We start from the raw sequence: 27,202 nt of genomic DNA, 5'->3' as shown, positions 1-27,202 counted from the left end.
AGCATTACCGCCTAGATGTCCTGTCAAATAGGGAGCAGGCATTCGGACGCAGGGTCCTCCAGGCAGTGGGCCCACCCTAAGGGGTCAGTTCTTGATTATCTACCGCCTGGGAATACCAGGTGCTGTAGGCTAGCCTACGGCCACATCACCCTGAATGCGCCCGATCTCGTCTGATCTCGGAAGCTAAGCAGGGTAGGGCCTAGTTAGTACCTGGATGGGAGACCGCCTGGGAATACCAGGTGCTGTAGGCTAGCCTACGGCCACATCACCCTGAATACGCCCGATCTCGTCTGATCTCGGAAGCCAAGCAGGGTAGGGCCTGGTTAGTACCTGGATGGGAGACCGCCTGGGAATACCAGGTGCTGTAGGCTATCCGCCCCTTGATGACGTCAGTGTGACGAAACCGGTTGGGCGTGGCATACTCGATGCGGACGTTAGAGAGCCTTGTCGTTCTGTGCTGTATGGGAGAGATCCGCGGTGAGCGGTAACTGTATCTCACCTTGTTTTGCAATTGAAGCTGGTGTCTATTAGACACCTTGTTTGTGAGTTTCCTTATACCTTTTTTATTAAAGATATAAATGAAAAAAACGTATTGCACCATTCTGTTCTCTTTTTTCCCTGAGTGTACTGCATGCTCTCATGGAGGTATGAGAAAGAGTGGAGAAGTTCATCATAAGAGCTTGGGCTGCAAAGTTGTTTGTGATTATTATTATCTGGAAGTATCTGAAACATCACCATATCTATTTGGACATCGGGTTCATTGCTCCCAGAGCACAAGCGCTGTTGCTGGTTTATAATCTGACCAGCCATTAGCTCTGGTGAGTTCATTTAATCTCCTTTGGTGGTGGATTTTTCACAATTGGTTCAAGTCACTGAAGATATATATATATATTTTTTGGACACGAATTTATGTTTGGACACTATAATTATTTATTTTAAACACTAAATGTTTTTGGATGAGGATATACACCTTTATATAAGTTTGTTATTAGCGCATGCATTTCAAAACAAACATCAAATTGACCAATTAGTAAATTAAAGGAATGTTCTTAAGATGAAAAGTCACAAACACAATTCTTTTCCTATATGAGCAGATATAGATTTGTTTCCGTAGGTTACTGTGGTTATGTAAATTCTAAAGTTCATGGACTTACTGTGCAATGGGCTAAAGAGAGCTTGTAGACAGTCCTCCTTTGGGCTACCTCGAGGGGAATTTACTTAAAATGGGTGCAGACAGGATCCGGAGTAGTTTTGCATCGTAAGCAATCAGCTTCTCACTTCAGCTTGTTGAGTGAAGGTTTGAAATGGACACAAGGAGCTGAGTGGTTGCCATACAGACAGATTCTGTCTTCTCCCTTTTTAGTAAACTCCCCCTCAAAATACTACAAAGCTCTTTACTGCTGTCCCGTCTGTGTGCGCACGCTCGACTGTAAAACGGGGAAGAAGGTGTACCCCTTTACGGAGGATAGACAGCAGGACCTGTTCGCCTAAAGCGTGGTTTTCCCATGGGCGTGGTCAACCCATCCTTCTTTACACAAAAGCCACTGTTGTTAGAGAGGTGGATGGTCAAAGTTGGCCTGAAAAGTGATAAACCGCTGCCCGTTTTATTGCAGCACGGGTAGGGCGGTTGCGTGCCTCGTGTGCACCCCCTACTTGTTTTGCAATATCACGTTTTAAGCATGATTTTGCCCAGTGGTGCCACCTTGTGGCCATTTTTCCACAGTGGCTGGATGGCAAGCAGTTAAATGCCTCTACTTGCCTGCGCGATGTCATCTTCAGCTCTGTAACCAGATCTGCACATGCACAGCTCAGCCTACGGCTCCGGGCCAGTCTCTGTGTGTAAGAATGACTAGCTCCTGTGCATGCGCAGAAGTGATGTCATCTCATGCCAGCCAATGAAGATGGAAAAGATGCAAGAGAGGATTGTTGGCGGAAACATGAGTATATCGCTCCGTTTGGTTCCATTTTTATTTCTGTTGTGAATGCTCCAACAGGAAGACTCTCACATTTATGAGTTGGACCGCACTTTACAGAGGAGCCTTGGTGAGGCAGTGCGGCTTCCACATACATTTGCAAATGTCTGCAACTAAAATCTCTGTTTTTAATGGAATTATTAGGTTGAGTCAATTTTTCTTTTTCAAGCTAGCTGATAAGTGTGCTGGGATATTTTCTGTTTGAACTGTGCCATGCCTTCCATGTGCACCTTCAATAGCTAGTTATAAATTGGGATTGTTGTCATTTTTTTTTATAGCTTGCTCACTAGATTTGCTGTGGAGACACATTGTACGCCTTCAGGTGCCATTGTGGTCCTGCTGGGTTTCTAATGGGAGGAATGGGCTCCCTTCTGGTATACTTGCCTTTCACTGCTTGATGCCAAATCACGTCCATGTATGCCATTTGGTGTTAAGTGGTTGTACTGGGATGATACATGTAGCTTCATGCAGGCATCATCCCGATACCGTTTTTTAGAGACGACGGTCTAAAAACAAGCAGCTGGAGGGGACACCTCCACCGAGACAACCAATCAACCAGTCCACGCTTCTGCCGGCTGATCACAGAGCCGACCGAGGAGGGGAACCGCTCCGTTCGGCTCTGTGATATAGTGAACTGGAAACGATGACCTTACATCACTTCCTATTTATCTGGATGTAAACGGCACCATTTTTAAAAATGAAAAGCATGTGATCAAATACTTTTAAGGGAAGAAAAGGGATTTGGGGTCTTATTGACCTCAGAACCCTCCATAAAGAGTACCTGTCACATGCCTATTGTTGTCACAAGGGACATTTACATTTCTTGTGACAGCAATAAAATTGATAAAAAGAAATTAAAGTGACAGTGTAAAAAAAAAAAAAATCCAAGTGCTCTCATTCCCTTGTGCTTGTGCGCAAAGGCAAATCCACTCATCAGTCACGCGCAAATGCACTCATCAGTCATGCACTCAGGCAGTGATCATGGTTTTCGGGTCAGCGGCAGGGGCCCCCAGACATTCCGGCAGTCTTGGATTTTTTTCAGGAAGGGACAGATCGAGGTCTCTCGATCAGCACACTAAAGGTACAGGCTTCGGCCCTAAGCATTTTTCTGCAGGTCCCCCTGCAGCAGAATCCTTTTTGTTGTGGACTTCTTTAGGTCTCTTTCCAAGTCAAGACCAATGAGGGTCAAGACTTGTCCAGTTTGGGACCTATCCTTAGACCTGAAGGCTTTCATCCGCAAGCCTTTTGAGCCTTTGGAAGAATCTGCCCAAGAATCCTTAGCAGCTTCTTGGGCAGAGAGGGCCGGGGCTTTGCCGGAGATCTGTAAGGCAGCCACCTGGTCAAAGTTCTCTACCTTCGTCAAGCATTACCGCCTAGATGTCCTGTCAAATAGGGAGCAGGCATTCGGACGCAGGGTCCTCCAGGCAGTGGGCCCACCCTAAGGGGTCAGTTCTTGATTATCTACCGCCTGGGAATACCAGGTGCTGTAGGCTAGCCTACGGCCACATCACCCTGAATACGCCCGATCTCGTCTGATCTCGGAAGCCAAGCAGGGTAGGGCCTGGTTAGTACCTGGATGGGAGACCGCCTGGGAATACCAGGTGCTGTAGGTTATCCGCCCCTTGATGACGTCAGTGTGACGAAACCGGTTGGGCGTGGCATACTCGATGCGGACGTTAGAGAGCCTTGTCGTTCTGTGCTGTATGGGAGAGATCCGCGGTGAGCGGTAACTGTATCTCACCTTGTTTTGCAATTGAAGCTGGTGTCTATTAGACACCTTGTTTGTGAGTTTCCTTATACCTTTTTTATTAAAGATATAAATGAAAAAAACGTATTGCACCATTCTGTTCTCTTTTTTCCCTGAGTGTACTGCATGCTCTCATGGAGGTATGAGAAAGAGTGGAGAAGTTCATCATAAGAGCTTGGGCTGCAAAGTTGTTTGTGATTATTATTATCTGGAAGTATCTGAAACATCACCATATCTATTTGGACATCGGGTTCATTGCTCCCAGAGCACAAGCGCTGTTGCTGGTTTATAATCTGACCAGCCATTAGCTCTGGTGAGTTCATTTAATCTCCTTTGGTGGTGGATTTTTCACAATTGGTTCAAGTCACTGAAGATATATATATATATTTTTTGGACACTAATTTATGTTTGGACACTATAATTATTTATTTTAAACACTAAATGTTTTTGGATGAGGATATACACCTTTATATAAGTTTGTTATTAGCGCATGCATTTCAAAACAAACATCAAATTGACCAATTAGTAAATTAAAGGAATGTTCTTAAGATGAAAAGTCACAAACACAATTCTTTTCCTATATGAGCAGATATAGATTTGTTTCCGTAGGTTACTGTGGTTATGTAAATTCTAAAGTTCATGGACTTACTGTGCAATGGGCTAAAGAGAGCTTGTAGACAGTCCTCCTTTGGGCTACCTCGAGGGGAATTTACTTAAAATGGGTGCAGACAGGATCCGGAGTAGTTTTGCATCGTAAGCAATCAGCTTCTCACTTCAGCTTGTTGAGTGAAGGTTTGAAATGGACACAAGGAGCTGAGTGGTTGCCATACAGACAGATTCTGTCTTCTCCCTTTTTAGTAAACTCCCCCTCAAAATACTACAAAGCTCTTTACTGCTGTCCCGTCTGTGTGCGCACGCTCGACTGTAAAACGGGGAAGAAGGTGTACCCCTTTATGGAGGATAGACAGCAGGACCTGTTCGCCTAAAGCGTGGTTTTCCCATGGGCGTGGTCAACCCATCCTTCTTTACACAAAAGCCACTGTTGTTAGAGAGGTGGATGGTCAAAGTTGGCCTGAAAAGTGATAAACCGCTGCCCGTTTTATTGCAGCACGGGTAGGGCGGTTGCGTGCCTCGTGTGCACCCCCTACTTGTTTTGCAATATCACGTTTTAAGCATGATTTTGCCCAGTGGTGCCACCTTGTGGCCATTTTTCCACAGTGGCTGGATGGCAAGCAGTTAAATGCCTCTACTTGCCTGCGCGATGTCATCTTCAGCTCTGTAACCAGATCTGCACATGCACAGCTCAGCCTACGGCTCCGGGCCAGTCTCTGTGTGTAAGAATGACTAGCTCCTGTGCATGCGCAGAAGTGATGTCATCTCATGCCAGCCAATGAAGATGGAAAAGATGCAAGAGAGGATTGTTGGCGGAAACATGAGTATATCGCTCCGTTTGGTTCCATTTTTATTTCTGTTGTGAATGCTCCAACAGGAAGACTCTCACATTTATGAGTTGGACCGCACTTTACAGAGGAGCCTTGGTGAGGCAGTGCGGCTTCCACATACATTTGCAAATGTCTGCAACTAAAATCTCTGTTTTTAATGGAATTATTAGGTTGAGTCAATTTTTCTTTTTCAAGCTAGCTGATAAGTGTGCTGGGATATTTTCTGTTTGAACTGTGCCATGCCTTCCATGTGCACCTTCAATAGCTAGTTATAAATTGGGATTGTTGTCATTTTTTTTTATAGCTTGCTCACTAGGTTTGCTGTGGAGACACATTGTACGCCTTCAGGTGCCATTGTGGTCCTGCTGGGTTTCTAATGGGAGGAATGGGCTCCCTTCTGGTATACTTGCCTTTCACTGCTTGATGCCAAATCACGTCCATGTATGCCATTTGGTGTTAAGTGGTTGTACTGGGATGATACATGTAGCTTCGTGCAGGCATCATCCCGATACCGTTTTTTAGAGACGACGGTCTAAAAACAAGCAGCTGGAGGGGACACCTCCACCGAGACAACCAATCAACCAGTCCACGCTTCTGCCGGCTGATCACAGAGCCGACCGAGGAGGGGAACCGCTCCGTTCGGCTCTGTGATATAGTGAACTGGAAACGATGACCTTACATCACTTCCTATTTATCTGGATGTAAACGGCACCATTTTTAAAAATGAAAAGCATGTGATCAAATACTTTTAAGGGAAGAAAAGGGATTTGGGGTCTTATTGACCTCAGAACCCTCCATAAAGAGTACCTGTCACATGCCTATTGTTGTCACAAGGGACATTTACATTTCTTGTGACAGCAATAAAATTGATAAAAAGAAATTAAAGTGACAGTGTAAAAAAAAAAAAAATCCAAGTGCTCTCATTCCCTTGTGCTTGTGCGCAAAGGCAAATCCACTCATCAGTCACGCGCAAATGCACTCATCAGTCATGCACTCAGGCAGTGATCATGGTTTTCGGGTCAGCGGCAGGGGCCCCCAGACATTCCGGCAGTCTTGGATTTTTTTCAGGAAGGGACAGATCGAGGTCTCTCGATCAGCACACTAAAGGTACAGGCTTCGGCCCTAAGCATTTTTCTGCAGGTCCCCCTGCAGCAGAATCCTTTTTGTTGTGGACTTCTTTAGGTCTCTTTCCAAGTCAAGACCAATGAGGGTCAAGACTTGTCCAGTTTGGGACCTATCCTTAGACCTGAAGGCTTTCATCCGCAAGCCTTTTGAGCCTTTGGAAGAATCTGCCCAAGAATCCTTAGCAGCTTCTTGGGCAGAGAGGGCCGGGGCTTTGCCGGAGATCTGTAAGGCAGCCACCTGGTCAAAGTTCTCTACCTTCGTCAAGCATTACCGCCTAGATGTCCTGTCAAATAGGGAGCAGGCATTCGGACGCAGGGTCCTCCAGGCAGTGGGCCCACCCTAAGGGGTCAGTTCTTGATTATCTACCGCCTGGGAATGCCAGGTGCTGTAGGCTAGCCTACGGCCACATCACCCTGAATGCGCCCGATCTCGTCTGATCTCGGAAGCTAAGCAGGGTAGGGCCTAGTTAGTACCTGGATGGGAGACCGCCTGGGAATACCAGGTGCTGTAGGCTAGCCTACGGCCACATCACCCTGAATACGCCCGATCTCATCTGATCTCGGAAGCCAAGCAGGGTAGGGCCTGGTTAGTACCTGGATGGGAGACCGCCTGGGAATACCAGGTGCTGTAGGCTATCCGCCCCTTGATGACGTCAGTGTGACGAAACCGGTTGGGCGTGGCATACTCGATGCGGACGTTAGAGAGCCTTGTCGTTCTGTGCTGTATGGGAGAGATCCGCGGTGAGCGGTAACTGTATCTCACCTTGTTTTGCAATTGAAGCTGGTGTCTATTAGACACCTTGTTTGTGAGTTTCCTTATACCTTTTTTATTAAAGATATAAATGAAAAAAACGTATTGCACCATTCTGTTCTCTTTTTTCCCTGAGTGTACTGCATGCTCTCATGGAGGTATGAGAAAGAGTGGAGAAGTTCATCATAAGAGCTTGGGCTGCAAAGTTGTTTGTGATTATTATTATCTGGAAGTATCTGAAACATCACCATATCTATTTGGACATCGGGTTCATTGCTCCCAGAGCACAAGCGCTGTTGCTGGTTTATAATCTGACCAGCCATTAGCTCTGGTGAGTTCATTTAATCTCCTTTGGTGGTGGATTTTTCACAATTGGTTCAAGTCACTGAAGATATATATATATATTTTTTGGACACTAATTTATGTTTGGACACTATAATTATTTATTTTAAACACTAAATGTTTTTGGATGAGGATATACACCTTTATATAAGTTTGTTATTAGCGCATGCATTTCAAAACAAACATCAAATTGACCAATTAGTAAATTAAAGGAATGTTCTTAAGATGAAAAGTCACAAACACAATTCTTTTCCTATATGAGCAGATATAGATTTGTTTCCGTAGGTTACTGTGGTTATCTAAATTCTAAAGTTCATGGACTTACTGTGCAATGGGCTAAAGAGAGCTTGTAGACAGTCCTCCTTTGGGCTACCTCGAGGGGAATTTACTTAAAATGGGTGCAGACAGGATCCGGAGTAGTTTTGCATCGTAAGCAATCAGCTTCTCACTTCAGCTTGTTGAGTGAAGGTTTGAAATGGACACAAGGAGCTGAGTGGTTGCCATACAGACAGATTCTGTCTTCTCCCTTTTTAGTAAACTCCCCCTCAAAATACTACAAAGCTCTTTACTGCTGTCCCGTCTGTGTGCGCACGCTCGACTGTAAAACGGGGAAGAAGGTGTACCCCTTTACGGAGGATAGACAGCAGGACCTGTTCGCCTAAAGCGTGGTTTTCCCATGGGCGTGGTCAACCCATCCTTCTTTACACAAAAGCCACTGTTGTTAGAGAGGTGGATGGTCAAAGTTGGCCTGAAAAGTGATAAACCGCTGCCCGTTTTATTGCAGCACGGGTAGGGCGGTTGCGTGCCTCGTGTGCACCCCCTACTTGTTTTGCAATATCACGTTTTAAGCATGATTTTGCCCAGTGGTGCCACCTTGTGGCCATTTTTCCACAGTGGCTGGATGGCAAGCAGTTAAATGCCTCTACTTGCCTGCGCGATGTCATCTTCAGCTCTGTAACCAGATCTGCACATGCACAGCTCAGCCTACGGCTCCGGGCCAGTCTCTGTGTGTAAGAATGACTAGCTCCTGTGCATGCGCAGAAGTGATGTCATCTCATGCCAGCCAATGAAGATGGAAAAGATGCAAGAGAGGATTGTTGGCGGAAACATGAGTATATCGCTCCGTTTGGTTCCATTTTTATTTCTGTTGTGAATGCTCCAACAGGAAGACTCTCACATTTATGAGTTGGACCGCACTTTACAGAGGAGCCTTGGTGAGGCAGTGCGGCTTCCACATACATTTGCAAATGTCTGCAACTAAAATCTCTGTTTTTAATGGAATTATTAGGTTGAGTCAATTTTTCTTTTTCAAGCTAGCTGATAAGTGTGCTGGGATATTTTCTGTTTGAACTGTGCCATGCCTTCCATGTGCACCTTCAATAGCTAGTTATAAATTGGGATTGTTGTCATTTTTTTTTATAGCTTGCTCACTAGATTTGCTGTGGAGACACATTGTACGCCTTCAGGTGCCATTGTGGTCCTGCTGGGTTTCTAATGGGAGGAATGGGCTCCCTTCTGGTATACTTGCCTTTCACTGCTTGATGCCAAATCACGTCCATGTATGCCATTTGGTGTTAAGTGGTTGTACTGGGATGATACATGTAGCTTCATGCAGGCATCATCCCGATACCGTTTTTTAGAGACGACGGTCTAAAAACAAGCAGCTGGAGGGGACACCTCCACCGAGACAACCAATCAACCAGTCCACGCTTCTGCCGGCTGATCACAGAGCCGACCGAGGAGGGGAACCGCTCCGTTCGGCTCTGTGATATAGTGAACTGGAAACGATGACCTTACATCACTTCCTATTTATCTGGATGTAAACGGCACCATTTTTAAAAATGAAAAGCATGTGATCAAATACTTTTAAGGGAAGAAAAGGGATTTGGGGTCTTATTGACCTCAGAACCCTCCATAAAGAGTACCTGTCACATGCCTATTGTTGTCACAAGGGACATTTACATTTCTTGTGACAGCAATAAAATTGATAAAAAGAAATTAAAGTGACAGTGTAAAAAAAAAAAAAATCCAAGTGCTCTCATTCCCTTGTGCTTGTGCGCAAAGGCAAATCCACTCATCAGTCACGCGCAAATGCACTCATCAGTCATGCACTCAGGCAGTGATCATGGTTTTCGGGTCAGCGGCAGGGGCCCCCAGACATTCCGGCAGTCTTGGATTTTTTTCAGGAAGGGACAGATCGAGGTCTCTCGATCAGCACACTAAAGTTACAGGCTTCGGCCCTAAGCATTTTTCTGCAGGTCCCCCTGCAGCAGAATCCTTTTTGTTGTGGACTTCTTCAGGTCTCTTTCCAAGTCAAGACCAATGAGGGTCAAGACTTGTCCAGTTTGGGACCTATCCTTAGACCTGAAGGCTTTCATCCGCAAGCCTTTTGAGCCTTTGGAAGAATCTGCCCAAGAATCCTTAGCAGCTTCTTGGGCAGAGAGGGCCGGGGCTTTGCCGGAGATCTGTAAGGCAGCCACCTGGTCAAAGTTCTCTACCTTCGTCAAGCATTACCGCCTAGATGTCCTGTCAAATAGGGAGCAGGCATTCGGACGCAGGGTCCTCCAGGCAGTGGGCCCACCCTAAGGGGTCAGTTCTTGATTATCTACCGCCTGGGAATACCAGGTGCTGTAGGCTAGCCTACGGCCACATCACCCTGAATGCGCCCGATCTCGTCTGATCTTGGAAGCTAAGCAGGGTAGGGCCTAGTTAGTACCTGGATGGGAGACCGCCTGGGAATACCAGGTGCTGTAGGCTAGCCTACGGCCACATCACCCTGAATACGCCCGATCTCGTCTGATCTCGGAAGCCAAGCAGGGTAGGGCCTGGTTAGTACCTGGATGGGAGACCGCCTGGGAATACCAGGTGCTGTAGGTTATCCGCCCCTTGATGACGTCAGTGTGACGAAACCGGTTGGGCGTGGCATACTCGATGCGGACGTTAGAGAGCCTTGTCGTTCTGTGCTGTATGGGAGAGATCCGCGGTGAGCGGTAACTGTATCTCACCTTGTTTTGCAATTGAAGCTGGTGTCTATTAGACACCTTGTTTGTGAGTTTCCTTATACCTTTTTTATTAAAGATATAAATGAAAAAAACGTATTGCACCATTCTGTTCTCTTTTTTCCCTGAGTGTACTGCATGCTCTCATGGAGGTATGAGAAAGAGTGGAGAAGTTCATCATAAGAGCTTGGGCTGCAAAGTTGTTTGTGATTATTATTATCTGGAAGTATCTGAAACATCACCATATCTATTTGGACATCGGGTTCATTGCTCCCAGAGCACAAGCGCTGTTGCTGGTTTATAATCTGACCAGCCATTAGCTCTGGTGAGTTCATTTAATCTCCTTTGGTGGTGGATTTTTCACAATTGGTTCAAGTCACTGAAGATATATATATATATTTTTTGGACACGAATTTATGTTTGGACACTATAATTATTTATTTTAAACACTAAATGTTTTTGGATGAGGATATACACCTTTATATAAGTTTGTTATTAGCGCATGCATTTCAAAACAAACATCAAATTGACCAATTAGTAAATTAAAGGAATGTTCTTAAGATGAAAAGTCACAAACACAATTCTTTTCCTATATGAGCAGATATAGATTTGTTTCCGTAGGTTACTGTGGTTATCTAAATTCTAAAGTTCATGGACTTACTGTGCAATGGGCTAAAGAGAGCTTGTAGACAGTCCTCCTTTGGGCTACCTCGAGGGGAATTTACTTAAAATGGGTGCAGACAGGATCCGGAGTAGTTTTGCATCGTAAGCAATCAGCTTCTCACTTCAGCTTGTTGAGTGAAGGTTTGAAATGGACACAAGGAGCTGAGTGGTTGCCATACAGACAGATTCTGTCTTCTCCCTTTTTAGTAAACTCCCCCTCAAAATACTACAAAGCTCTTTACTGCTGTCCCGTCTGTGTGCGCACGCTCGACTGTAAAACGGGGAAGAAGGTGTACCCCTTTACGGAGGATAGACAGCAGGACCTGTTCGCCTAAAGCGTGGTTTTCCCATGGGCGTGGTCAACCCATCCTTCTTTACACAAAAGCCACTGTTGTTAGAGAGGTGGATGGTCAAAGTTGGCCTGAAAAGTGATAAACCGCTGCCCGTTTTATTGCAGCACGGGTAGGGCGGTTGCGTGCCTCGTGTGCACCCCCTACTTGTTTTGCAATATCACGTTTTAAGCATGATTTTGCCCAGTGGTGCCACCTTGTGGCCATTTTTCCACAGTGGCTGGATGGCAAGCAGTTAAATGCCTCTACTTGCCTGCGCGATGTCATCTTCAGCTCTGTAACCAGATCTGCACATGCACAGCTCAGCCTACGGCTCCGGGCCAGTCTCTGTGTGTAAGAATGACTAGCTCCTGTGCATGCGCAGAAGTGATGTCATCTCATGCCAGCCAATGAAGATGGAAAAGATGCAAGAGAGGATTGTTGGCGGAAACATGAGTATATCGCTCCGTTTGGTTCCATTTTTATTTCTGTTGTGAATGCTCCAACAGGAAGACTCTCACATTTATGAGTTGGACCGCACTTTACAGAGGAGCCTTGGTGAGGCAGTGCGGCTTCCACATACATTTGCAAATGTCTGCAACTAAAATCTCTGTTTTTAATGGAATTATTAGGTTGAGTCAATTTTTCTTTTTCAAGCTAGCTGATAAGTGTGCTGGGATATTTTCTGTTTGAACTGTGCCATGCCTTCCATGTGCACCTTCAATAGCTAGTTATAAATTGGGATTGTTGTCATTTTTTTTATAGCTTGCTCACTAGATTTGCTGTGGAGACACATTGTACGCCTTCAGGTGCCATTGTGGTCCTGCTGGGTTTCTAATGGGAGGAATGGGCTCCCTTCTGGTATACTTGCCTTTCACTGCTTGATGCCAAATCACGTCCATGTATGCCATTTGGTGTTAAGTGGTTGTACTGGGATGATACATGTAGCTTCATGCAGGCATCATCCCGATACCGTTTTTTAGAGACGACGGTCTAAAAACAAGCAGCTGGAGGGGACACCTCCACCGAGACAACCAATCAACCAGTCCACGCTTCTGCCGGCTGATCACAGAGCCGACCGAGGAGGGGAACCGCTCCGTTCGGCTCTGTGATATAGTGAACTGGAAACGATGACCTTACATCACTTCCTATTTATCTGGATGTAAACGGCACCATTTTTAAAAATGAAAAGCATGTGATCAAATACTTTTAAGGGAAGAAAAGGGATTTGGGGTCTTATTGACCTCAGAACCCTCCATAAAGAGTACCTGTCACATGCCTATTGTTGTCACAAGGGACATTTACATTTCTTGTGACAGCAATAAAATTGATAAAAAGAAATTAAAGTGACAGTGTAAAAAAAAAACAAAAAATCCAAGTGCTCTCATTCCCTTGTGCTTGTGCGCAAAGGCAAATCCACTCATCAGTCACGCGCAAATGCACTCATCAGTCATGCACTCAGGCAGTGATCATGGTTTTCGGGTCAGCGGCAGGGGCCCCCAGACATTCCGGCAGTCTTGGATTTTTTTCAGGAAGGGACAGATCGAGGTCTCTCGATCAGCACACTAAAGGTACAGGCTTCGGCCCTAAGCATTTTTCTGCAGGTCCCCCTGCAGCAGAATCCTTTTTGTTGTGGACTTCTTTAGGTCTCTTTCCAAGTCAAGACCAATGAGGGTCAAGACTTGTCCAGTTTGGGACCTATCCTTAGACCTGAAGGCTTTCATCCGCAAGCCTTTTGAGCCTTTGGAAGAATCTGCCCAAGAATCCTTAGCAGCTTCTTGGGCAGAGAGGGCCGGGGCTTTGCCGGAGATCTGTAAGGCAGCCACCTGGTCAAAGTTCTCTACCTTCGTCAAGCATTACCGCCTAGATGTCCTGTCAAATAGGGAGCAGGCATTCGGACGCAGGGTCCTCCAGGCAGTGGGCCCACCCTAAGGGGTCAGTTCTTGATTATCTACCGCCTGGGAATACCAGGTGCTGTAGGCTAGCCTACGGCCACATCACCCTGAATACGCCCGATCTCGTCTGATCTCGGAAGCCAAGCAGGGTAGGGCCTGGTTAGTACCTGGATGGGAGACCGCCTGGGAATACCAGGTGCTGTAGGTTATCCGCCCCTTGATGACGTCAGTGTGACGAAACCGGTTGGGCGTGGCATACTCGATGCGGACGTTAGAGAGCCTTGTCGTTCTGTGCTGTATGGGAGAGATCCGCGGTGAGCGGTAACTGTATCTCACCTTGTTTTGCAATTGAAGCTGGTGTCTATTAGACACCTTGTTTGTGAGTTTCCTTATACCTTTTTTATTAAAGATATAAATGAAAAAAACGTATTGCACCATTCTGTTCTCTTTTTTCCCTGAGTGTACTGCATGCTCTCATGGAGGTATGAGAAAGAGTGGAGAAGTTCATCATAAGAGCTTGGGCTGCAAAGTTGTTTGTGATTATTATTATCTGGAAGTATCTGAAACATCACCATATCTATTTGGACATCGGGTTCATTGCTCCCAGAGCACAAGCGCTGTTGCTGGTTTATAATCTGACCAGCCATTAGCTCTGGTGAGTTCATTTAATCTCCTTTGGTGGTGGATTTTTCACAATTGGTTCAAGTCACTGAAGATATATATATATATTTTTTGGACACTAATTTATGTTTGGACACTATAATTATTTATTTTAAACACTAAATGTTTTTGGATGAGGATATACACCTTTATATAAGTTTGTTATTAGCGCATGCATTTCAAAACAAACATCAAATTGACCAATTAGTAAATTAAAGGAATGTTCTTAAGATGAAAAGTCACAAACACAATTCTTTTCCTATATGAGCAGATATAGATTTGTTTCCGTAGGTTACTGTGGTTATGTAAATTCTAAAGTTCATGGACTTACTGTGCAATGGGCTAAAGAGAGCTTGTAGACAGTCCTCCTTTGGGCTACCTCGAGGGGAATTTACTTAAAATGGGTGCAGACAGGATCCGGAGTAGTTTTGCATCGTAAGCAATCAGCTTCTCACTTCAGCTTGTTGAGTGAAGGTTTGAAATGGACACAAGGAGCTGAGTGGTTGCCATACAGACAGATTCTGTCTTCTCCCTTTTTAGTAAACTCCCCCTCAAAATACTACAAAGCTCTTTACTGCTGTCCCGTCTGTGTGCGCACGCTCGACTGTAAAACGGGGAAGAAGGTGTACCCCTTTATGGAGGATAGACAGCAGGACCTGTTCGCCTAAAGCGTGGTTTTCCCATGGGCGTGGTCAACCCATCCTTCTTTACACAAAAGCCACTGTTGTTAGAGAGGTGGATGGTCAAAGTTGGCCTGAAAAGTGATAAACCGCTGCCCGTTTTATTGCAGCACGGGTAGGGCGGTTGCGTGCCTCGTGTGCACCCCCTACTTGTTTTGCAATATCACGTTTTAAGCATGATTTTGCCCAGTGGTGCCACCTTGTGGCCATTTTTCCACAGTGGCTGGATGGCAAGCAGTTAAATGCCTCTACTTGCCTGCGCGATGTCATCTTCAGCTCTGTAACCAGATCTGCACATGCACAGCTCAGCCTACGGCTCCGGGCCAGTCTCTGTGTGTAAGAATGACTAGCTCCTGTGCATGCGCAGAAGTGATGTCATCTCATGCCAGCCAATGAAGATGGAAAAGATGCAAGAGAGGATTGTTGGCGGAAACATGAGTATATCGCTCCGTTTGGTTCCATTTTTATTTCTGTTGTGAATGCTCCAACAGGAAGACTCTCACATTTATGAGTTGGACCGCACTTTACAGAGGAGCCTTGGTGAGGCAGTGCGGCTTCCACATACATTTGCAAATGTCTGCAACTAAAATCTCTGTTTTTAATGGAATTATTAGGTTGAGTCAATTTTTCTTTTTCAAGCTAGCTGATAAGTGTGCTGGGATATTTTCTGTTTGAACTGTGCCATGCCTTCCATGTGCACCTTCAATAGCTAGTTATAAATTGGGATTGTTGTCATTTTTTTTTATAGCTTGCTCACTAGGTTTGCTGTGGAGACACATTGTACGCCTTCAGGTGCCATTGTGGTCCTGCTGGGTTTCTAATGGGAGGAATGGGCTCCCTTCTGGTATACTTGCCTTTCACTGCTTGATGCCAAATCACGTCCATGTATGCCATTTGGTGTTAAGTGGTTGTACTGGGATGATACATGTAGCTTCGTGCAGGCATCATCCCGATACCGTTTTTTAGAGACGACGGTCTAAAACAAGCAGCTGGAGGGGACACCTCCACCGAGACAACCAATCAACCAGTCCACGCTTCTGCCGGCTGATCACAGAGCCGACCGAGGAGGGGAACCGCTCCGTTCGGCTCTGTGATATAGTGAACTGGAAACGATGACCTTACATCACTTCCTATTTATCTGGATGTAAACGGCACCATTTTTAAAAATGAAAAGCATGTGATCAAATACTTTTAAGGGAAGAAAAGGGATTTGGGGTCTTATTGACCTCAGAACCCTCCATAAAGAGTACCTGTCACATGCCTATTGTTGTCACAAGGGACATTTACATTTCTTGTGACAGCAATAAAATTGATAAAAAGAAATTAAAGTGACAGTGTAAAAAAAAAAAAATCCAAGTGCTCTCATTCCCTTGTGCTTGTGCGCAAAGGCAAATCCACTCATCAGTCACGCGCAAATGCACTCATCAGTCATGCACTCAGGCAGTGATCATGGTTTTCGGGTCAGCGGCAGGGGCCCCCAGACATTCCGGCAGTCTTGGATTTTTTTCAGGAAGGGACAGATCGAGGTCTCTCGATCAGCACACTAAAGGTACAGGCTTCGGCCCTAAGCATTTTTCTGCAGGTCCCCCTGCAGCAGAATCCTTTTTGTTGTGGACTTCTTTAGGTCTCTTTCCAAGTCAAGACCAATGAGGGTCAAGACTTGTCCAGTTTGGGACCTATCCTTAGACCTGAAGGCTTTCATCCGCAAGCCTTTTGAGCCTTTGGAAGAATCTGCCCAAGAATCCTTAGCAGCTTCTGGGCAGAGAGGGCCGGGGCTTTGCCGGAGGAGATCTGTAAGGCAGCCACCTGGTCAAAGTTCTCTACCTTCGTCAAGCATTACCGCCTAGATGTCCTGTCAAATAGGGAGCAGGCATTCGGACGCAGGGTCCTCCAGGCAGTGGGCCCACCCTAAGGGGTCAGTTCTTGATTATCTACCGCCTGGGAATACCAGGTGCTGTAGGCTAGCCTACGGCCACATCACCCTGAATGCGCCCGATCTCGTCTGATCTCGGAAGCTAAGCAGGGTAGGGCCTAGTTAGTACCTGGATGGGAGACCGCCTGGGAATACCAGGTGCTGTAGGCTAGCCTACGGCCACATCACCCTGAATACGCCCGATCTCATCTGATCTCGGAAGCCAAGCAGGGTAGGGCCTGGTTAGTACCTGGATGGGAGACCGCCTGGGAATACCAGGTGCTGTAGGCTATCCGCCCCTTGATGACGTCAGTGTGACGAAACCGGTTGGGCGTGGCATACTCGATGCGGACGTTAGAGAGCCTTGTCGTTCTGTGCTGTATGGGAGAGATCCGCGGTGAGCGGTAACTGTATCTCACCTTGTTTTGCAATTGAAGCTGGTGTCTATTAGACACCTTGTTTGTGAGTTTCCTTATACCTTTTTTATTAAAGATATAAATGAAAAAAACGTATTGCACCATTCTGTTCTCTTTTTTCCCTGAGTGTACTGCATGCTCTCATGGAGGTATGAGAAAGAGTGGAGAAGTTCATCATAAGAGCTTGGGCTGCAAAGTTGTTTGTGATTATTATTATCTGGAAGTATCTGAAACATCACCATATCTATTTGGACATCGGGTTCATTGCTCCCAGAGCACAAGCGCTGTTGCTGGTTTATAATCTGACCAGCCATTAGCTCTGGTGAGTTCATTTAATCTCCTTTGGTGGTGGATTTTTCACAATTGGTTCAAGTCACTGAAGATATATATATATATTTTTTGGACACTAATTTATGTTTGGACACTATAATTATTTATTTTAAACACTAAATGTTTTTGGATGAGGATATACACCTTTATATAAGTTTGTTATTAGCGCATGCATTTCAAAACAAACATCAAATTGACCAATTAGTAAATTAAAGGAATGTTCTTAAGATGAAAAGTCACAAACACAATTCTTTTCCTATATGAGCAGATATAGATTTGTTTCCGTAGGTTACTGTGGTTATCTAAATTCTAAAGTTCATGGACTTACTGTGCAATGGGCTAAAGAGAGCTTGTAGACAGTCCTCCTTTGGGCTACCTCGAGGGGAATTTACTTAAAATGGGTGCAGACAGGATCCGGAGTAGTTTTGCATCGTAAGCAATCAGCTTCTCACTTCAGCTTGTTGAGTGAAGGTTTGAAATGGACACAAGGAGCTGAGTGGTTGCCATACAGACAGATTCTGTCTTCTCCCTTTTTAGTAAACTCCCCCTCAAAATACTACAAAGCTCTTTACTGCTGTCCCGTCTGTGTGCGCACGCTCGACTGTAAAACGGGGAAGAAGGTGTACCCCTTTACGGAGGATAGACAGCAGGACCTGTTCGCCTAAAGCGTGGTTTTCCCATGGGCGTGGTCAACCCATCCTTCTTTACACAAAAGCCACTGTTGTTAGAGAGGTGGATGGTCAAAGTTGGCCTGAAAAGTGATAAACCGCTGCCCGTTTTATTGCAGCACGGGTAGGGCGGTTGCGTGCCTCGTGTGCACCCCCTACTTGTTTTGCAATATCACGTTTTAAGCATGATTTTGCCCAGTGGTGCCACCTTGTGGCCATTTTTCCACAGTGGCTGGATGGCAAGCAGTTAAATGCCTCTACTTACCTGCGCGATGTCATCTTCAGCTCTGTAACCAGATCTGCACATGCACAGCTCAGCCTACGGCTCCGGGCCAGTCTCTGTGTGTAAGAATGACTAGCTCCTGTGCATGCGCAGAAGTGATGTCATCTCATGCCAGCCAATGAAGATGGAAAAGATGCAAGAGAGGATTGTTGGCGGAAACATGAGTATATCGCTCCGTTTGGTTCCATTTTTATTTCTGTTGTGAATGCTCCAACAGGAAGACTCTCACATTTATGAGTTGGACCGCACTTTACAGAGGAGCCTTGGTGAGGCAGTGCGGCTTCCACATACATTTGCAAATGTCTGCAACTAAAATCTCTGTTTTTAATGGAATTATTAGGTTGAGTCAATTTTTCTTTTTCAAGCTAGCTGATAAGTGTGCTGGGATATTTTCTGTTTGAACTGTGCCATGCCTTCCATGTGCACCTTCAATAGCTAGTTATAAATTGGGATTGTTGTCATTTTTTTTTATAGCTTGCTCACTAGATTTGCTGTGGAGACACATTGTACGCCTTCAGGTGCCATTGTGGTCCTGCTGGGTTTCTAATGGGAGGAATGGGCTCCCTTCTGGTATACTTGCCTTTCACTGCTTGATGCCAAATCACGTCCATGTATGCCATTTGGTGTTAAGTGGTTGTACTGGGATGATACATGTAGCTTCGTGCAGGCATCATCCCGATACCGTTTTTTAGAGACGACGGTCTAAAAACAAGCAGCTGGAGGGGACACCTCCACCGAGACAACCAATCAACCAGTCCACGCTTCTGCCGGCTGATCACAGAGCCGACCGAGGAGGGGAACCGCTCCGTTCGGCTCTGTGATATAGTGAACTGGAAACGATGACCTTACATCACTTCCTATTTATCTGGATGTAAACGGCACCATTTTTAAAAATGAAAAGCATGTGATCAAATACTTTTAAGGGAAGAAAAGGGATTTGGGGTCTTATTGACCTCAGAACCCTCCATAAAGAGTACCTGTCACATGCCTATTGTTGTCACAAGGGACATTTACATTTCTTGTGACAGCAATAAAATTGATAAAAAGAAATTAAAGTGACAGTGTAAAAAAAAAAAAAAATCCAAGTGCTCTCATTCCCTTGTGCTTGTGCGCAAAGGCAAATCCACTCATCAGTCACGCGCAAATGCACTCATCAGTCATGCACTCAGGCAGTGATCATGGTTTTCGGGTCAGCGGCAGGGGCCCCCAGACATTCCGGCAGTCTTGGATTTTTTTCAGGAAGGGACAGATCGAGGTCTCTCGATCAGCACACTAAAGGTACAGGCTTCGGCCCTAAGCATTTTTCTGCAGGTCCCCCTGCAGCAGAATCCTTTTTGTTGTGGACTTCTTTAGGTCTCTTTCCAAGTCAAGACCAATGAGGGTCAAGACTTGTCCAGTTTGGGACCTATCCTTAGACCTGAAGGCTTTCATCCGCAAGCCTTTTGAGCCTTTGGAAGAATCTGCCCAAGAATCCTTAGCAGCTTCTTGGGCAGAGAGGGCCGGGGCTTTGCCGGAGATCTGTAAGGCAGCCACCTGGTCAAAGTTCTCTACCTTCGTCAAGCATTACCGCCTAGATGTCCTGTCAAATAGGGAGCAGGCATTCGGACGCAGGGTCCTCCAGGCAGTGGGCCCACCCTAAGGGGTCAGTTCTTGATTATCTACCGCCTGGGAATACCAGGTGCTGTAGGCTAGCCTACGGCCACATCACCCTGAATGCGCCCGATCTCGTCTGATCTCGGAAGCTAAGCAGGGTAGGGCCTAGTTAGTACCTGGATGGGAGACCGCCTGGGAATACCAGGTGCTGTAGGCTAGCCTACGGCCACATCACCCTGAATACGCCCGATCTCGTCTGATCTCGGAAGCCAAGCAGGGTAGGGCCTGGTTAGTACCTGGATGGGAGACCGCCTGGGAATACCAGGTGCTGTAGGCTATCCGCCCCTTGATGACGTCAGTGTGACGAAACCGGTTGGGCGTGGCATACTCGATGCGGACGTTAGAGAGCCTTGTCGTTCTGTGCTGTATGGGAGAGATCCGCGGTGAGCGGTAACTGTATCTCACCTTGTTTTGCAATTGAAGCTGGTGTCTATTAGACACCTTGTTTGTGAGTTTCCTTGTACCTTTTTTATTAAAGATATAAATGAAAAAAACGTATTGCACCATTCTGTTCTCTTTTTTCCCTGAGTGTACTGCATGCTCTCATGGAGGTATGAGAAAGAGTGGAGAAGTTCATCATAAGAGCTTGGGCTGCAAAGTTGTTTGTGATTATTATTATCTGGAAGTATCTGAAACATCACCATATCTATTTGGACATCGGGTTCATTGCTCCCAGAGCACAAGCGCTGTTGCTGGTTTATAATCTGACCAGCCATTAGCTCTGGTGAGTTCATTTAATCTCCTTTGGTGGTGGATTTTTCACAATTGGTTCAAGTCACTGAAGATATATATATATATTTTTTGGACACTAATTTATGTTTGGACACTATAATTATTTATTTTAAACACTAAATGTTTTTGGATGAGGATATACACCTTTATATAAGTTTGTTATTAGCGCATGCATTTCAAAACAAACATCAAATTGACCAATTAGTAAATTAAAGGAATGTTCTTAAGATGAAAAGTCACAAACACAATTCTTTTCCTATATGAGCAGATATAGATTTGTTTCCGTAGGTTACTGTGGTTATCTAAATTCTAAAGTTCATGGACTTACTGTGCAATGGGCTAAAGAGAGCTTGTAGACAGTCCTCCTTTGGGCTACCTCGAGGGGAATTTACTTAAAATGGGTGCAGACAGGATCCGGAGTAGTTTTGCATCGTAAGCAATCAGCTTCTCACTTCAGCTTGTTGAGTGAAGGTTTGAAATGGACACAAGGAGCTGAGTGGTTGCCATACAGACAGATTCTGTCTTCTCCCTTTTTAGTAAACTCCCCCTCAAAATACTACAAAGCTCTTTACTGCTGTCCCGTCTGTGTGCGCACGCTCGACTGTAAAATGGGGAAGAAGGTGTACCCCTTTACGGAGGATAGACAGCAGGACCTGTTCGCCTAAAGCGTGGTTTTCCCATGGGCGTGGTCAACCCATCCTTCTTTACACAAAAGCCACTGTTGTTAGAGAGGTGGATGGTCAAAGTTGGCCTGAAAAGTGATAAACCGCTGCCCGTTTTATTGCAGCACGGGTAGGGCGGTTGCGTGCCTCGTGTGCACCCCCTACTTGTTTTGCAATATCACGTTTTAAGCATGATTTTGCCCAGTGGTGCCACCTTGTGGCCATTTTTCCACAGTGGCTGGATGGCAAGCAGTTAAATGCCTCTACTTGCCTGCGCGATGTCATCTTCAGCTCTGTAACCAGATCTGCACATGCACAGCTCAGCCTACGGCTCCGGGCCAGTCTCTGTGTGTAAGAATGACTAGCTCCTGTGCATGCGCAGAAGTGATGTCATCTCATGCCAGCCAATGAAGATGGAAAAGATGCAAGAGAGGATTGTTGGCGGAAACATGAGTATATCGCTCCGTTTGGTTCCATTTTTATTTCTGTTGTGAATGCTCCAACAGGAAGACTCTCACATTTATGAGTTGGACCGCACTTTACAGAGGAGCCTTGGTGAGGCAGTGCGGCTTCCACATACATTTGCAAATGTCTGCAACTAAAATCTCTGTTTTTAATGGAATTATTAGGTTGAGTCAATTTTTCTTTTTCAAGCTAGCTGATAAGTGTGCTGGGATATTTTCTGTTTGAACTGTGCCATGCCTTCCATGTGCACCTTCAATAGCTAGTTATAAATTGGGATTGTTGTCATTTTTTTTTATAGCTTGCTCACTAGATTTGCTGTGGAGACACATTGTACGCCTTCAGGTGCCATTGTGGTCCTGCTGGGTTTCTAATGGGAGGAATGGGCTCCCTTCTGGTATACTTGCCTTTCACTGCTTGATGCCAAATCACGTCCATGTATGCCATTTGGTGTTAAGTGGTTGTACTGGGATGATACATGTAGCTTCATGCAGGCATCATCCCGATACCGTTTTTTAGAGACGACGGTCTAAAAACAAGCAGCTGGAGGGGACACCTCCACCGAGACAACCAATCAACCAGTCCACGCTTCTGCCGGCTGATCACAGAGCCGACCGAGGAGGGGAACCGCTCCGTTCGGCTCTGTGATATAGTGAACTGGAAACGATGACCTTACATCACTTCCTATTTATCTGGATGTAAACGGCACCATTTTTAAAAATGAAAAGCATGTGATCAAATACTTTTAAGGGAAGAAAAGGGATTTGGGGTCTTATTGACCTCAGAACCCTCCATAAAGAGTACCTGTCACATGCCTATTGTTGTCACAAGGGACATTTACATTTCTTGTGACAGCAATAAAATTGATAAAAAGAAATTAAAGTGACAGTGTAAAAAAAAAAAAAATCCAAGTGCTCTCATTCCCTTGTGCTTGTGCGCAAAGGCAAATCCACTCATCAGTCACGCGCAAATGCACTCATCAGTCATGCACTCAGGCAGTGATCATGGTTTTCGGGTCAGCGGCAGGGGCCCCCAGACATTCCGGCAGTCTTGGATTTTTTTCAGGAAGGGACAGATCGAGGTCTCTCGATCAGCACACTAAAGGTACAGGCTTCGGCCCTAAGCATTTTTCTGCAGGTCCCCCTGCAGCAGAATCCTTTTTGTTGTGGACTTCTTTAGGTCTCTTTCCAAGTCAAGACCAATGAGGGTCAAGACTTGTCCAGTTTGGGACCTATCCTTAGACCTGAAGGCTTTCATCCGCAAGCCTTTTGAGCCTTTGGAAGAATCTGCCCAAGAATCCTTAGCAGCTTCTTGGGCAGAGAGGGCCGGGGCTTTGCCGGAGATCTGTAAGGCAGCCACCTGGTTAAAGTTCTCTACCTTCGTCAAGCATTACCGCCTAGATGTCCTGTCAAATAGGGAGCAGGCATTCGGACGCAGGGTCCTCCAGGCAGTGGGCCCACCCTAAGGGGTCAGTTCTTGATTATCTACCGCCTGGGAATACCAGGTGCTGTAGGCTAGCCTACGGCCACATCACCCTGAATGCGCCCGATCTCGTCTGATCTCGGAAGCTAAGCAGGGTAGGGCCTAGTTAGTACCTGGATGGGAGACCGCCTGGGAATACCAGGTGCTGTAGGCTAGCCTACGGCCACATCACCCTGAATACGCCCGATCTCGTCTGATCTCGGAAGCCAAGCAGGGTAGGGCCTGGTTAGTACCTGGATGGGAGACCGCCTGGGAATACCAGGTGCTGTAGGCTATCCGCCCCTTGATGACGTCAGTGTGACGAAACCGGTTGGGCGTGGCATACTCGATGCGAACGTTAGAGAGCCTTGTCGTTCTGTGCTGTATGGGAGAGATCCGCGGTGAGCGGTAACTGTATCTCACCTTGTTTTGCAATTGAAGCTGGTGTCTATTAGACACCTTGTTTGTGAGTTTCCTTATACCTTTTTTATTAAAGATATAAATGAAAAAAACGTATTGCACCATTCTGTTCTCTTTTTTCCCTGAGTGTACTGCATGCTGTCATGGAGGTATGAGAAAGAGTGGAGAAGTTCATCATAAGAGCTTGGGCTGCAAAGTTGTTTGTGATTATTATTATCTGGAAGTATCTGAAACATCACCATATCTATTTGGACATCGGGTTCATTGCTCCCAGAGCACAAGCGCTGTTGCTGGTTTATAATCTGACCAGCCATTAGCTCTGGTGAGTTCATTTAATCTCCTTTGGTGGTGGATTTTTCACAATTGGTTCAAGTCACTGAAGATATATATATATATTTTTTGGACACTAATTTATGTTTGGACACTATAATTATTTATTTTAAACACTAAATGTTTTTGGATGAGGATATACACCTTTATATAAGTTTGTTATTAGCGCATGCATTTCAAAACAAACATCAAATTGACCAATTAGTAAATTAAAGGAATGTTCTTAAGATGAAAAGTCACAAACACAATTCTTTTCCTATATGAGCAGATATAGATTTGTTTCCGTAGGTTACTGTGGTTATCTAAATTCTAAAGTTCATGGACTTACTGTGCAATGGGCTAAAGAGAGCTTGTAGACAGTCCTCCTTTGGGCTACCTCGAGGGGAATTTACTTAAAATGGGTGCAGACAGGATCCGGAGTAGTTTTGCATCGTAAGCAATCAGCTTCTCACTTCAGCTTGTTGAGTGAAGGTTTGAAATGGACACAAGGAGCTGAGTGGTTGCCATACAGACAGATTCTGTCTTCTCCCTTTTTAGTAAACTCCCCCTCAAAATACTACAAAGCTCTTTACTGCTGTCCCGTCTGTGTGCGCACGCTCGACTGTAAAACGGGGAAGAAGGTGTACCCCTTTACGGAGGATAGACAGCAGGACCTGTTCGCCTAAAGCGTGGTTTTCCCATGGGCGTGGTCAACCCATCCTTCTTTACACAAAAGCCACTGTTGTTAGAGAGGTGGATGGTCAAAGTTGGCCTGAAAAGTGACAAATCGCTGCCCGTTTTATTGCAGCACGGATAGAGCGGTTGCGTGCCTCGTGTACTTACATACTTGGATGCAGAAATCATCAGACCGGCAATCACTAAGGATGCAATCACTGAGGATGCAATCACCAAGGCTGGAAACTATCGCCATAGACTCCCTGGAAATGACTCGGCTGGCCTAGCTAGTCTGAAGACTGAGGGTAGGCTGCTGCATGAACGTGCGTGCGTGTAGTAATCCTAGCTAGATGACATCTCTTACGTCTGATGGCTCAGGGTAGGCTACTGCATGAGCGTGAATGTGTGATGTAGTAATCCCAGTTAGAAGACTACTCTCTGCTCGCTCAGTGCTCAGAGGTACAGAGGCTAGAGCAGCAATGGGCAAACTACGGCCCGCGGGCCGTATACGTCCCGGCGGACCTTTTAATCCTTCCCGGGGAGCTGGCTCCTCTCACAGTCCGCCCTGAAGTCCCCAAGTCCCCCCTGTGTCAATTCACTTACCTTTGCTCCGCGCGTTCCTCTCGCCGTGTCCCGCGCCGTTCCGGTGTAGCATGAAAATCTGTCTCCTATGAGGATCTGTCCCCCTCGACGTATCTGCGCATGTGCCGGAGATCGCCGATTGGCTGCTAATGCCTGAAACTGGCACATGCGCAGATACGTCGAGGGGGACAGATCCTCATAGGAGACAGATTTTCATGCTGCACCGGAACGGCGCGGGACACGGCGAGAGGAACGTGCGGAGCAAAGGTAAGTGAATTGACACAGGGGGGACTTGGGGACTTAATATGGGGAATGAATTACTATATGGGGGATGCATTACTATATGGGGATGTATTACTATATGGGGGATGAATTACTATGGGGGATGAATTATTATATTGGGGATGTATTACTATATGGGGGATGAATTACTATGGGGGATGAATTACTATATGGGGATGAATTACTATGGGGGATGAATTACTATATGGGGGATGAATTACTATGGGGGATGAATTACTATATTGGGGATGAATTACTATATGGGGGATGAATTACTATATGGGGGATGAATTACTATATGGGGATGAATTACTATATTGGGGATGTATTACTATATGGGGAATGAATTACTATGGGGGATGAATTACTATATTGGGGATGAATTACTATATGGGGGATGAATTACTATGGGGGATGAATTACTATATGGGGGATGAATTACTATGGGGGATGAATTACTATATGGGGGATGAATTACTATGGGGGATGAATTACTATATGGGGGATGAATTACTATGGGGGATGAATTACTATATGGGGGATTAATTACTATATGGGGGATGAATTACTATATGGGGGATGAATTACTATATGGGGGATGAATTACTATATGGGGGATGAATTACTATGGGGGAATAATTACTATATGGGGGATGAATTACTATGGGGGATGAATTACTATATGGGGGATGAATTACTATAGGGGGGATGAATTACTATGGGGGATGTATTACTATATGGGGGATGAATTACTATGGGGGATGAATTACTATATGGGGGATGAATTACTATATGGGGGATGAATTACTATGGGGGATGAATTACTATATGGGGATGAATTACTATGGGGGATGTATTACTATATGGGGGATGAATTACTATGGGGGATGAATTAATATGGGGGATGAATTAATATGGGGGATGAATTACTCTGGGGGATGAATTACTCTGGGGGATGAATTACTATATGGGGATGAATTACTATGGGGGATGAATTACTATGGGGGATGTATTACTATATGGGGGATGAATTACTATATGGGAGATGAATTACTATATGGGGGATGAATTACTATGGGGGATGAATTACTATGGGGGATGAATTACTATATGGGGGATGAATTACTATGGGGGATGAATTACTATATGGGGGATGAATTACTCTATGGGGGATGAATTACTATATGGGGGATGAATTACTATAGGGGGGGATGAATTACTATTGGGGGGATGAATTACTATATGGGGGATTAATTACTGTGCTTACTATGGGGGAATATTACTATACTTACTATGGATGACACATACACATAATTCATCTACTCTTGGTCTGGCCCCCGGGTCCAATATATGAACCCATTGCGGCCCTCGAGTCAAAAAGTTTGCCCACCCCTGGGCTAGAGTCATCAAAAGCTGCATACTTGGATGCAGAAATCATCAGACCGGCAATCGTCAAGGATGCAATCACTGAGGATGCAATCACCAAGGCTGGAGTCTATCGCCATAGACTCCCTGGAAATGACTCGGCTGGCCTAGCTAGTCTGAAAGCTGAGAGTAGGCTGCTGCATGAACGTGCGTGCGTGTAGTAATCCTAGCTAGATGACATCTCTTACGTCTGATGGCTCAGGGTAGGCTACTGCATGAGCGTGAAAGTGTGATGTAGTAATCCCAGTTAGCAGACTACTCTCTGCTCGCTCAGTGCTCAGAGGTACAGAGGCTAGAGTCATCAAAAGCTGCATACTTGAATGCA

At 45.6% G+C, this 27,202-nt stretch overlaps 14 non-coding genes across 14 annotated transcripts; all 14 read left to right on the top strand.

Annotated features, from left to right (window-relative positions):
* Positions 1 to 132: 132 nt before the first annotated feature.
* Positions 133 to 251, top strand: LOC149454249 (5S ribosomal RNA). The gene has a single exon (XR_016314241.1). It is a non-coding gene; the product is annotated as a 5S ribosomal RNA (ribosomal RNA).
* A 1-nt stretch (position 252) lies between these two features.
* On the top strand, positions 253 to 371 carry LOC149454248 (5S ribosomal RNA). Its single transcript, XR_016314345.1, has one exon. It is a non-coding gene; the product is annotated as a 5S ribosomal RNA (ribosomal RNA).
* A 3,096-nt stretch (positions 372 to 3,467) lies between these two features.
* Positions 3,468 to 3,586, top strand: LOC149454247 (5S ribosomal RNA). Its single transcript, XR_016314292.1, has one exon. It is a non-coding gene; the product is annotated as a 5S ribosomal RNA (ribosomal RNA).
* A 3,096-nt stretch (positions 3,587 to 6,682) lies between these two features.
* LOC149454246 (5S ribosomal RNA) lies at positions 6,683 to 6,801 on the top strand. The gene has a single exon (XR_016314240.1). It is a non-coding gene; the product is annotated as a 5S ribosomal RNA (ribosomal RNA).
* Position 6,802: 1 nt separating this feature from the next.
* LOC149454245 (5S ribosomal RNA) lies at positions 6,803 to 6,921 on the top strand. The gene has a single exon (XR_016314311.1). It is a non-coding gene; the product is annotated as a 5S ribosomal RNA (ribosomal RNA).
* A 3,096-nt stretch (positions 6,922 to 10,017) lies between these two features.
* LOC149454244 (5S ribosomal RNA) lies at positions 10,018 to 10,136 on the top strand. The gene has a single exon (XR_016314306.1). It is a non-coding gene; the product is annotated as a 5S ribosomal RNA (ribosomal RNA).
* A 1-nt stretch (position 10,137) lies between these two features.
* On the top strand, positions 10,138 to 10,256 carry LOC149454243 (5S ribosomal RNA). Its single transcript, XR_016314291.1, has one exon. It is a non-coding gene; the product is annotated as a 5S ribosomal RNA (ribosomal RNA).
* A 3,098-nt stretch (positions 10,257 to 13,354) lies between these two features.
* On the top strand, positions 13,355 to 13,473 carry LOC149454242 (5S ribosomal RNA). Its single transcript, XR_016314290.1, has one exon. It is a non-coding gene; the product is annotated as a 5S ribosomal RNA (ribosomal RNA).
* A 3,096-nt stretch (positions 13,474 to 16,569) lies between these two features.
* On the top strand, positions 16,570 to 16,688 carry LOC149454241 (5S ribosomal RNA). Its single transcript, XR_016314239.1, has one exon. It is a non-coding gene; the product is annotated as a 5S ribosomal RNA (ribosomal RNA).
* A 1-nt stretch (position 16,689) lies between these two features.
* On the top strand, positions 16,690 to 16,808 carry LOC149454240 (5S ribosomal RNA). The gene has a single exon (XR_016314226.1). It is a non-coding gene; the product is annotated as a 5S ribosomal RNA (ribosomal RNA).
* Positions 16,809 to 19,905: 3,097 nt separating this feature from the next.
* Positions 19,906 to 20,024, top strand: LOC149454239 (5S ribosomal RNA). The gene has a single exon (XR_016314238.1). It is a non-coding gene; the product is annotated as a 5S ribosomal RNA (ribosomal RNA).
* Position 20,025: 1 nt separating this feature from the next.
* On the top strand, positions 20,026 to 20,144 carry LOC149454238 (5S ribosomal RNA). Its single transcript, XR_016314334.1, has one exon. It is a non-coding gene; the product is annotated as a 5S ribosomal RNA (ribosomal RNA).
* A 3,096-nt stretch (positions 20,145 to 23,240) lies between these two features.
* On the top strand, positions 23,241 to 23,359 carry LOC149454237 (5S ribosomal RNA). Its single transcript, XR_016314237.1, has one exon. It is a non-coding gene; the product is annotated as a 5S ribosomal RNA (ribosomal RNA).
* A 1-nt stretch (position 23,360) lies between these two features.
* Positions 23,361 to 23,479, top strand: LOC149454236 (5S ribosomal RNA). Its single transcript, XR_016314323.1, has one exon. It is a non-coding gene; the product is annotated as a 5S ribosomal RNA (ribosomal RNA).
* The last annotated feature ends 3,723 nt before the right edge of the window (positions 23,480 to 27,202 follow it).

Source organism: Staurois parvus, unplaced genomic scaffold, assembly GCF_062004578.1.
Source record: "Staurois parvus isolate SC_StPar_1 unplaced genomic scaffold, SC_StPar_1.0 ptg000432l, whole genome shotgun sequence".
NCBI lineage: Eukaryota > Metazoa > Chordata > Amphibia > Anura > Ranidae > Staurois > Staurois parvus.
The sequence above is the reverse complement of the archived record's forward strand: the minus strand, read 5'-3'. Positions and strand labels throughout refer to the sequence as shown.